This window comes from Oryctolagus cuniculus, chromosome 9 (assembly GCF_051225735.1).
Source record: "Oryctolagus cuniculus isolate XC-2025 breed Fujian yellow rabbit chromosome 9, ASM5122573v1, whole genome shotgun sequence".
Classification (NCBI taxonomy): Eukaryota; Metazoa; Chordata; class Mammalia; order Lagomorpha; family Leporidae; genus Oryctolagus; species Oryctolagus cuniculus.
This window is the reverse complement of record NC_142875.1, coordinates 31,225,734-31,238,393: the sequence shown is the minus strand read 5'-3', so window position 1 is coordinate 31,238,393 and position 12,660 is coordinate 31,225,734. Positions and strand designations below refer to the sequence as shown.

The 12,660-nt window shown below is 38.1% G+C and overlaps 1 pseudogene; it reads right to left on the bottom strand.

Moving 5' to 3' along the window:
- Positions 1-10,887, bottom strand: part of LOC100345586 (large ribosomal subunit protein uL10 pseudogene) — a 197,302-nt pseudogene extending 186,415 nt beyond the window's left edge.
- Positions 10,888-12,660: the final 1,773 nt, after the last annotated feature.

The window sequence follows — 12,660 nt, the reverse complement described above, 5'->3', positions numbered from 1 at the left end:
GCTTTCTCTTTGTCTCTCTGTTTCTCTGTTGCTTTGTCTTTTACATTACAATAAACACATAAAGGAATCTTTAAAAAAGAGAGAGAGAGAGAATGTGTGACTCTTGGAAGTTATCATCATTACTGAAATGGGAGAAAGGCAGGGCAGTGATTAGAAGCCCAGAAGAAAAACTGTGAGAGTTCCACACAGCAAAGATGAGTCATCCAACCAAAATACTAATAATGACTTTGCTGATCATAAGTAAAGGCAGCAAACACAACTAATTCTGTATTCAGTGTGAACTATTGAGAAAGAGTTGATTCAGTGGAAAATGACTTATATTTTAAAGTCAATAATAGCAAAAAAAATATAATATCCTAGATTTCAGAAAAAAAAGTACAATTCAAAAATTGGAGAAATGTAAAAATATGGAATTACTTTAGGCATTCTGTGAAACTATAAATGCTGCCTAGGAAAGAAGTTTCACAACATTGCCCAATACAAACATTAACAATTCATCTATGCTCCATGAAAGGAAACTATACTTTTGTATCCTCTGTATCATTTTCCCTTTTTCTATATTATCTGTTGCAGGGCAAAGGCCACTTTTTCCATCTAGTATTATTTCCCGTAATCTTTAATTCCATTTCAAATGCCACTTTTCCTTTTAAAAACTTTTTTTTCAAACAAATTAGTTCATCTTACCTAAATTATCAACTGATCTCCATCTCCTATTATTCAAAGCCATGCTACACTCATTCTAATGAATAAATGTTCACTCATGCAATAAGAGGAGAAAGTCATCAACATTTTTAGCTAAAATACATACTTTGGAAAATTGTGCATGGATTTCAAAATATTTTTGCACCAAAATAAACTTATGGTCTAGACTTTTCACTACTTCCGTAGTATCCAGGGCAGATCCAGTTCTTGTTGCCATGGAGCTAGCTCTTTGTTTGTAAAAGGAAACACATAACTGAAATCAACATTAGTGTGTGTTGTAATAGAAGCCCTTTGGAGCCTAAAGTAATTGAAGCAAGGAAAATGGGACGATCTCTGTAATTAACCGATATTGAGCTGAGAACTGATGGATAATGTAGTATGAGCCAAGTAAGGAACAAAAGGGAGTTTGCCAGGCACACAGGTCAGCAGACGGAGGCGCCCAGGGGAGAGAGTGCCACGGTGGACGTTTCAGCAGAATGGCTGGCACACAGGACAAGAGGAGGAACAGAAGGTGCTCAGAAGAGAACGAAACTCAGCTCAAGACATGAGGGGCCCTCTTATCCACCTGACGAAATCAGACTTGATGCTAGGCCAATAGCAAGACTGAAGGATTTTTATAAAGAAGAATCGGATTCAAATCTGTGATTTATGGAGCTTATTCCTGTCCTGTTGAGAATGATTGCTTTGGTTTTGTAGTTTACTTGTGAGGTTTTGTATGATAACATCTTCCATTATGTAAAGTGAAGAATTAGCAACAGGAGCGTGTGTATTTACCTGCTTTTCTATCCCTACCCATGCATTTAAAACATTATCAGTATAATACATCTTGTCAACATTGGCATTTTTGATTATTGTAAATTCCAGGTAACATAAAACTTATGATTTTAATCATTTTAGAACGCGAATCAGAGGAACCTTGCTTCTGACAACTGGCCTGTGGTTCCTCAGGCTCACCCAGAGCAGGTGTGAAGATTTACCTTGTCAGGCCTCATATGGAAAGCTCTTCTCCCTGCAGTGGTGGTGTGAACACCAGTGCTCTGCTGACTCTGAAGGGAGCTGCACACAGGAACTGTGATTCCCATGGCTCCTGTGTACCTTTATCCTGGAGCCTTTTTATGGAGGCCCTTGACAGAGACTCTGTTCCACATGAAGAGAGGGGAAATTTGTAGGCTTGCTGTCTGCTTTGACTCAGTGCCCGATGTTTATCCACTTTAGCCCTCTGCTTTCCCTCTCTAGGACTCTCCCTGACCACTATTCCAAGAAACTGGAGGCTGTTGTTTGATTCTTTTGGCAGTGAAATGACTTGATGTCGGTGCTGATTCTCCTAACCTTCCCACAGCACTTTCCCTGGGTTAGCTTCTTGCTTGGACTATCTCAGTAAATGATTATATGCCTGCCACTTTTGTTTTGCCTTCTTTTCACCAATTCTAATACCTGGAGTTTCCAGTAAGCTCCTGACTCAGTATGCAAACTTCACACTGTCTAGTCCCAGAACATTTTCATCACTCCAAAAGAATATGATAATGGAATAAGTATTCCAGATTCCTCATCACATATTTTCATTACTATACAATGTTATTTATTTTTAATTAAGTGAATGAGATTTTTAAAAAGATTACATTCGGGTCAGTGCTGTGGCATAGCAGGTAAGGCAGCCACCTGCCATGCCCGCATCCCCCAAGGATGCTGGTTCGAGACCTGGTTGCTTCACTTCTAATCTGGCTCTTTGCTAAGGCCATTCCATTCAGATGAAGGGTCCTAGAATGACATAGGTCCAAGGAAACATGTATGGGCAAAGGAAGAAGAGATGTGTATATATTCCATAATGGGCAGCAGAAACAAAGATATAACCGGAATGGTTTAACATTCATGGATCTTTTAATAGATGCCAATAAACTGCAACATCTTAACATTGAAGTGCATTGAAAATCTATTAAAGTATCACTTGATCTATGTAACAAACTCCTGATTTAGTAGATTGAAACCATCACAGTCAAGTGCACAGCCAAAGCCTCTGATTTAGCTTTCTGTTTGGTTGAAAAAGATGTCATAGTTCTTTAAAAAGAAAAGAAATTATAAATCTTTCTCCAAAAAGACTTCCAGTCTTTTCTGTTTTTACTGGGCCCAAGAGGAAGGAAAGCTTTGGTAGATTTCTAGACATCAACCATGATTTTACAATAGGACTTGGAGTCCAAAAATTTCATTATAGCCTGTGCGTCAAACTGAAGGTTATGGAAGTCAGTTCAGAAGGTAGCTTTGATCCAAGTTTGTCTTCTAATGTGCTCAGTACATCTGTATATGTATCTTACAGTCATGTACTCAGTTCTGATAGAATATTTAAATATAGAAACTGATAGATTATTATTATGAGATTAACTAAATGGAAGCCACTGAAAAATGTATTTCCCTGCTAGTACAGTAAACCAAAAGCAATGTGATTTCCCCCAGCAATTGTGAATTAGTACCATAACCAAAGACCTCAAAAGTGCAGGGCTAGCAGTTCCTATTGCAATTTTATATAAATTACTCCTTTTCCATACTATTGGCAAACAGATCTTGAAGAATGACTGAAAAACAAAAACATAATAGAGGGAGACTTAAATTGTTCCACTTTTCCAGTTGCAACAAAAATAATAAGCCAAAGTCTTCCCTGTAACACGCAATTCAGTTATTAATTTAGCAAACAATTTTTCTAGATCATGAGTGGTATAGCATGAAGTGTGTTCCCCCAAAATTTATATATGAATTCCTAATCCCCAGTATTTCAACATGTGAGTTTATTGGGAAATAGGATATTTGAAGATGTAGTTAGTGAAGATGAGGTCATGGGTGAGAGATTTGCATAGCAGTTAAGAGTTTGATTGGAATGAATGTATACTATATTTGTGTGTCTGGTTCTAGTCCCAGCTATGCTTCTGATCCAGCTTTCTATTAATGCACACCTTGGGATGCAAAAATGTCATGGCTTAAGGACTTGAGGCCCTGTTGCCTATATGGGAGACCTGGATGGGGTTCTGGGCTCCTGGCTTCAGTCTGGCCCGGCCACAGCTGTTGTGGGCATTTGCGTGTGAACCAGAAGATTTAAACATTCTTTATACCTCTAACTTTCATATAAAAATGAAAATAAATAAATAAAAATGCAAAAATAATTTTAAGTTAAGTCATTAGGACCAGAACCTTAAGCTCCTATTTCAACATGGTCAGAACCCTTATAAAATGAGGAAATTTGGAGACAGTCACATATGGAGGGAGAACATCATGTGAAGATTGGAATCATGCTGCAGCAAACCCAGGAACTAATAGAAACTGGGAAAGAAGCCTGGAAAACTCCACATGCTCTCAGATGGTGCATGACCTGAAAAAACCTGTATTTCCAGCCTCAAGAATGAGGAGATCAGTTTTTGTTGTTTAAGTCATCAAGTTAGTGAGGTCTTTAAGAGTTATGGGAAACTAACTCAAGGGCTCTGTAATATTTTTCTTCTGTGTGTGTGCTTATGTGACCGTAAGTTTCTAAACACCATAGAGTATATATTTTAGGCTTTCAGGGCCATTTTGTGCCCCAATGCAATCACTTTGCTCTATTGTTATAGCACAAAATCAGCCATAAACAGATAGTAAATTAAGGAGTGAATGGCAAGGTTCCAATAAAATTTTAAAATAAACCAACTAAGACAGTGGGTCAGACATGTCTTTTCTCCTCTGGCAGTAACAGCTGCACATTCTTGTAGTCTTACCTCAAGCTGACGTCAACCTCTAGCTCTCCACCACGTTGCAGTCTACATGTTAGATCTTTATCATCTTGGCATCAAGCTTCCTACTGCATGCCTGCTGTCCTGCTAATTGGATCTCATTACAGAGTGGCAACTACCTTCTATCCCTTAATGTGTTCCAGTGAGATAAAACATACTCCCTCTGCCATATACTCTAACATTAAGGATCCTTGAAGTATATTAAAAATACATAAACTGCTAAGGCAGAGAGGATTTCAAATAGTGAATTGGTTGTACACATATCAAAGTTAGAAATTCCGAAGAGGACCCTGAGGTAACAGAAATAGTATTAATTTCCAGAGGCAGCTGCCATGTTTAGGTTGAGGGAATAAAAATGGTGGGATACCATACTGTAAAAATGGACTTGTCTCAGTATGTCTGGGCTGGTAGAACAAAATGCAGTAAAAAAGGCAGCTTATTAAAGAAAAAAAAAAAAAAACTTCTTTCTCACAATTCTGGAGCTGGGAAGCCCAAGACAAGCAGAGGCAGGTTTGATGTCTGCTGACTGCTTGCTTCCTGCTCCGTAGATGTTGCCTTCTTGCTGCCTCCTCACATGGCAGAAGCATCATGGCAGCTCTCTGGGATCTTTATGAGGGTACTGATCTCATTCATTACAGTGCTGCCCTCACTATCCAATCCCTCCTGAGGGACTCCTCTCCTGATGTAATTACACTGGAAATCAAGTTTCATTGTAACAAATTTGGGGGAGATACATGGCACACAAACATATGGTTGTTATGCTGTGTGATGAGACCCTAAGGGACACACCACATATCTGGTGCTCTCATCTCTGAGAACTTCACAGGACTGTTGGTGCTTATGCTGGATCTGGTGTTCAAGGAGCAGAGCAACATGGCTGGCATGGTAAGTGCTTCCCTGGACCTTGCCCTGGCTCTTACTACCAACACATAAAGAAACTGTTAGATGGGCTCTGCAACTGATGTGATACTTAGACTGAAGACACAAGATTCTTCTCTTTCCTTATCCTCAACCGTCAGATTCACAGAAGAAGGTAGCACACAATGTTTGCAAACTGAATCACAGAGTGTCAAGGTAGAAGAGAAGCATTAGGCTTGACAGAAAATCACTCACTAAGGAACAAGCATAATAATCATAATGAATTTTTCCTTCACTTTTTTATGATTTATTTATGTGAAAGAGTTACAGAGAAGGAGGCAGAGACAGAGAGATAGGTCTTCCATCTGCTGGTACACTCCCCAAATAGTTGCAAAAGCCAAGGAGGGGCCAGGATGAAGCCAGGAGCCAGGAGTTTCCTCCAAGTTTCCAATATGGGTGCAGCAGACCAACAACTTGGGCCTTTACCCATTGCTTTCCCAAGCAATTATCGGAGAGCTGGATCAGAAATGGAGCAGCAGAGCCTCAAAACCTGCACTCATATGGGAAACCAGTGTCTTAGGAGGCACCTTAACCCACCATGTCACAATACTGACCCCACTTTCAAATATCTTAATTCAGTTCCAGATCCTGATGTGAATGAGAGTTTATGCAAAGCTAGAGAAAAATACTTGTATAACTACATTATTTTCTGAGTATGCATAATTTGCAAGACACAGAGTAGCATTGTGAAAGACAAATACTAGGCTTGTTTGTTTTTGTAGCTTGACAAAGGATAACAAAATAAAACAATGTTCATTCTGGCTCTTGGCTGTAATGTTGCTTTGTGGACAGGCGGGAAAACGTATTGCCAGATGCAAAGGCACAGGAACAGTTTTTGAACTTATCAGCTTGGAACAGGCATTCGGAAGAGATTTCCATTAAATATGTCATTATGCTTGAGAAAATTCAAAAGTAAGTAGTGTGGAGAAACACTTAACTCTTTGTTTATCTGGCATCAAAGTGTAACTAAAACAAACTAACATTCAGCAAGGAATTAAGAATTCATCAACATTAAGGAAATATTTTGCAAATGTATATTCTCCAAAATTTTATACTTTTGTTATGCTTTGTGCAGCTATAAAAACAAACGAACCTAGTATTTGTCTTTCACCATTCTACTCTGCACCTGTTATAATGCTGTTAAGGATATTTAGAAAATATCTAAGAATTTTATTGCAAGCTAAAAGTAAAAGTAAAAACAACAGCAACAACAAAACATAGAATGGATAATGTGCAGCACTGTGTAGAAATAAATGTAAAAAGGCTTGTCACCAAAAGAAACATAATACCTATACATATTGTATTCATTTCACTATAATTAATAAAGTTGACAATTACTAAGGAAACTCAAAATAACCTTAGTGAAGGTAGCATTTTGGCTTCTGCCATTTGCCTCTCTCTGTACTTTATGTTCCAGAATTTCAATTATAAATATAAGGCAAGTTTTTCCAATTCATGCTACTATAGTTGAATTCTGTGGTCTAGATTCTTAAACACAGGATACACGAAAACAAATACATGGACAAATATATGAATTCATATTAACAAATAAAAACTGTATACATTTTATTAACTAAATGATAAACGTATACTGGAGGCAATGAAATCTATAGTTATAGATACAATTTTGACTTTATTGCTAATATGTTTCATGAAATTTTTAATGCTAGTTTGTATTAGAAATTAGTTTTTTTCTTCTATGCTTGGCTCCTCCTGGTTCTGTGTATCTTGTAACTCTTATAGGATTCTTCCTTCCTGGTGTCCCAAATCCTTATCTCATTATAATCTTTATTATTATAATGACATTTTTTGTTCCTTTGGCACTTTTTGTTCTTTTTTAAAAAAGTGATTTGCATTTCTTTGGGAACTTGCTTAATATTCCACTTTAATATTTTCTTTTTTCAATGGTCATTTCTTTAAAAAGCATTGTTTCCCTTTAGGAAAGTCTAAAAATGCTGGTTTGGGTATTGTGTATGATGATTGCACCCACTCCAGTGTCACCCTGGTGTCCTCTTGGTGGTGAACCTTTGCTGTCTCTGCAGATACACGTGGAAGAATCCAGGAATCTTTTTTTTTTTTTTTTTGAGAGTCACATCTTGAATAAAATAAGAGTTGGACACAACTCTTCTAGAGGATGCAGAACAATGAGAGAGAGAAGGTAGAGTCAATTCTGAAGAACAAGGGGAAAACTACATTTCTACATATGTGAAAAAAATGTGAGTAATAAAAGAAATTCTATGATTTGTAAGCCTGACATTTTATAAATATAATTTATTTAGAGTCAATTCATAACCAGCTGTTTTGAATGTGATCTATTCATTTAGAGCAGTAAATTTTGACTCATTTTCAAAGTTAGTCAATATGTGCAAAACTCCAGAGTTAAGATATTGTTCATGTTAATTCAGCTACTCAGAAACATCAACTCTAATAGTCCCAACATGGATACTATGACTTCAGATACCACATCCTCATACACAGGCATTTGCAATCCTCATTGGAGGATTATGAGAACAGTGCAAGTGCTGCCAGTCCTGGAATCCCCACAGCTAATTTACTCTTAGTATTCATAATTGGTTTACATCCCCTGCCAAAAGGAAGACTGTAAACTATGTTTTTAGAGTTAAACATTCACTTTCCCCTGTAATCATTTTTTTTAGTTGCGAGAGGAAAGTAAAAAAAAAAAATTTAAAAAGGATTCAGAGTAGGTACCATAAAATAACAAACACATCCATATACTACTGAAAAAAGCAAAGAAGTAGAAACACTGAACTCCACTCCTACGTGACATCAGTTGACTATAGCTGGGAGCATCTTCTATCCACCAGATGTTTCACTGATTTTATTGATTGTAGATCTTTAGGAATTTTGATTATGACTCCTGAATTATAGCATAAACCATAGATTTTACTATCTGCCCTAGGACATATAATGGTTATATGGGATAAATGCAAGTGTACTTTAAAATATTCTTGGGAAATGATGGATTTTTTTAAATTGCCTCAAAATAAATTTATCTTCTAATTCCATTTCCTATGAATTTTATTTAAAAAGAGATTTATATATTTGAAAGGCAATGTTACACACAGAGAGAAGGACAGACAGAAAGAAAAGTCTTCCATTTGATGGTTCATTCCTCAAATGGAAGTAATGGCTGGAGCTGGGCCAATCTGAAACCAGGAGCCAAGAGCTAGCTTCTGATCTCTCATCTGGGTGCAGGGACTCAAGCATGTGGGCAATTTTCCACTGCTTTCTCCCTTCATTAGCAGGGAGCTGGATCAAAAGCGGAGCAGCCAGACCCTAACCTGCACCCATATGGGATGCCAGTGCCCCAGGTGGAGGCTTACTCTACTGTGCCACGATGCTGTCCCCCACCATGAAATTTTTGAAGTACCTTCAGGAGTGCAGTCATCTATTGGGTTGGTAGCTTGCAAATTTTCTCAAATTTCCTTTCATTGTACTGCCATCTTCAGTTTCTTTTATTTATTTATTTATTTATTTTATTTAAGGTGGACAATTCAGCAATATAATGATACTTTCCACCCTACCCACCCTCCTGTACAAGCTTCCACCCTTCCTCCTCTTCCTCTTTTATTCCTTCTCTTCATTGTTTTAAAGATTTATTTATTTACTTGAAAGTCATAGTTACACAGAGAAAGGAGAGGCAGAGAGAGAAAGAGGTCTTCCATCCACTGGTTCACTCCCCAGGTGGCCGCAATGGTTGGAGCTGTGACAATCTGAAGCCAGGAGCCAGGAATTTCTTCTGGTCTCCCACACAGGTGCAGGGGCCTAAGGACTTGGGCCATCTTCTACTGCCATAGCAGCAAGCTAGATCTGAAGAGGAGCAGCCGAGATTCAAACCAGCCCCCACATGGGATGCCGGCACTGAAGGCAGTGGCTTTACCCATTACACCAGAGTGCCTGCCCCTCCTCTTTTAATTTTTACACTGATCTTCATATTCATGATTAACCCTATACTAAGTAAAGATTTCAAAAAATATCAAGAAAAAAAAAAACACACTGTCCCTCAGCAATAGAGACAAAGGTCAAAGGTTTTAAACAATCATCAAATCTCAAAGTGTTAATTTTATTCCTGTACCTTACAATTTTTGGTATTCAGGGGAAATATATGGTATTTATCTTTTGGGGACTATCTTATTTCACTAAGTTTAATGGTTTCCAGTTGCATCCATTTTGTTGCAAAAGACAGGATTTCATTCTTTTTTACAACTGTGTACCATTTCATAGTGTATATATGCCATAGTTTTATTATCCAATCAATAGTTGATAGACATCTGCATTGATTTCATATCTTTGCTATTGTGAATTGGGCTGTGATAAACATGTGGTACAGATCTTTCTTTCATATGCTGATTTTATTTCATTTGGGTAAAGTCCCAGGAATGGGATTGCTGGGTTCTAGGGTCATATTGAAGTAGGCAGGCATACAGGTTAAAATTGGTCAGATTTGTGAACTGGAAGACCACGCCCCTGTGTGACCTCATGTTCCTACCTGATGCCTTTGCCACGCCCCTGTGTGGCCTCATCCTCCTACCTGGCCACACCAGGGTGCCTGCCAGCCAATCAGGTTAATTAGCCACTCCCCTTTGGAGTGGGTTAAAAGCCTAGGGCACAGTATGCCCGGGGCCTGCTCTTCTTCCCTGGCCTCTTGCCAGGACAGGGCTTGTTGTAGCCCTATGCCTCCAGGGTGCATGGCCTTCCGGCCACATGCTCTAGGCTTCCTGGCCTAGATGCTCTTCCACGTGGCTGGTTCGTGGTGCTTGGTATGAACCCCTATTCACCTCTCTCCCCTAAATGAAGCTCTCACTCTCCTATGCATCTTTCTCACTAAATAAAGCTTAAAACATACCATGCTGCCTCGTTTATCTGTGCCGGTATTTAGAATTCTCTAAATATTAGGCAAGAACCCTCTTGGGCTTATTAATATTGGGGATTTAGTAATAAGCCTGTGGTGAAATCGTAAGGCACCCCGAATTCCAGTAGCGCATGTGGCACCCAGGATAGCATTTCTAGGAAACTTTAAGGGGCCACATTTCAGGGTAAATTTTAGGGGGTCTTTTCCAATTTCAATATGATATATCTACTTTCAGTTTCCTGAAGTATCTCCATACTGTCTTCCAAAATCAAAAGAGGAACTTCAAATGGCCAACAGACAAATGAAAAAATGTTCAGGATCATTAGCCATCATGGAAATGCAGATAAAAACCACAATGGGCTTTCACTTCACTCCAGTTAGAGGGGCTTTCATTCAGAATCAACAAACAAATGCTGGCGAGAATGTGTGTGTGGGGGAGAGATAACCTAATCCACTGTTGGTGGGAACATAAGCTAATACATCCTCAGTTCCTTTAATTACCATTTGCCTTTCACTTACATCTTCTACATTTTCTACTCCCCAATCTTACCTTCTTGTTTTGATCAGATCCATTTTTTTCTGATCCCCTGCTTTAGCTTCCACAATATCTACATCTACTCCTTTTTCTTCTCTTCTCATGTACATCTTGTGCCCTCAACCTTTATTTATTTACTTATTTACTATAAGCTTTCATTTCTCCATTTTATCCAATTTTGCATCTCTCTAGCGTGTGATATGTAGAAGCTCCTCTTTCTGTTTATATAGTATAATTCATTGATTCTCTAATTTCGTTTCCTCATTTTTTACAGCTTATTGTTTGCTTCCCGGTATTTCATAGCTGACTTTTGTTTTTCTTGCACCATTTAAAGTCCACAGGCTGCAGCTTTTCTTTTTTTTTATTTATTTGACAGGTAGAGATATAGATAGTGAGAGACAGAGACAGAGAGAAAGGTCTTTCTTCTGTTGGTTCACCCCCAAAATGGCTGCTATGGCCAGCGCTGCACCTATCCGAAGCCTGGAGCCAGGTGCTTCCTCCTGGTCTCCCATGCGAGTGCAGGAGCCCACGCACCTGGGCCATCCTCTACTGCCCTTACAGGACCGTAGCAGAGAGCTGGACTGGAAGAGGAGCAACCAGGACTAGAACCCGGCGCCCATATGGGATGCCGGCACCACAGGTGGAGGATTAACCAAGTGAGCCAAGGCGCCAGCCCCAGGCTGCAGCTTTTCATAATTTTCTTTATTCAATTCTTATGTTTACCTCTAATTGAAATTGACATGAATTTTACAATATAAAGTTTTTAAATATTTAACACCTTATGTTAATAATTAAAGAATAACCACATTATTCACACTTGTGCAGCATCTAGTATGCGTAGACTGCTCTTGAACTCACCCTTGATGGAAAAAACGTGATCTCACCAGTGTAGTATTTCATTATGGGTATATGGAATGGCTTGTTTCAAATATAACTTTCTTATAGTATTGAAAAAGTATTGAGAAGGTAAGATGAGAATGATAATGGCAAGATAAACAAGGACACTGAGAGAAGACATAGATGGATGGTAGAATGATTAATGTTGTATCTACAGAGTACAGGTGTTTGGTTCTTGAACAAGTGGTCAGAAAACAAATTGAATATTTATTTTTCCTGACAAAGAGATTAAATGTGGTTGATCATAGCTTTATAAATGAAGCGTTGAGTAAACTGCTGCACTGATTGATTTCTTGGTATTTGCTAATACTTAACATTAACATTCTGTAGAGAATTCTCTTGTTTCCTGAAAATGTGAATTAACTTTAATTAATTGGATTAATAAAGACATTACAAAATAACTGTGATACTTTTATTAACAACAACATTTAATCTAACCGGATGAATGATGGTATATGGTTAAAACTTTCTCCACACTGAATTGACAAAGCTTTTAAGAACATTCACCAGAAGTTGGTAGTATAAATAATCATAGAGTGGGCTCTAATTCCGAGTCTACCACAACACCACATTATTGTTATTGCTGGTTGTAAAGCAAGGAGCCAGATTTATTCAATCAAATTGGTTTAAAGTATGCTTAATCATACATAAAGCATATCACACACTAGAGGGATACAAAATTGGATAAAATGGAGAAGGTTAACACATTCTGGTAATGTGGTATTAAAATTAGTGATAAAGATTATGAAGGGAACAAACTAGATCGATTGAGACAAAATTTTGTGAGTTGTCAGAGCTTTTATTGAAGCTGCATTGAAAAAGTATTATGTATTGAGAGATCAGAGCCAGTTCTATAACAAATGAGAGGAGCATTTTGTTCCTAGCCAGGTGATTGGATCATTACCACACTCAGTGAGCTACCATATATCATTTTTACTTATATCATCATTAGACAGAATCATATGTGTCTTTTTCCAATATACATT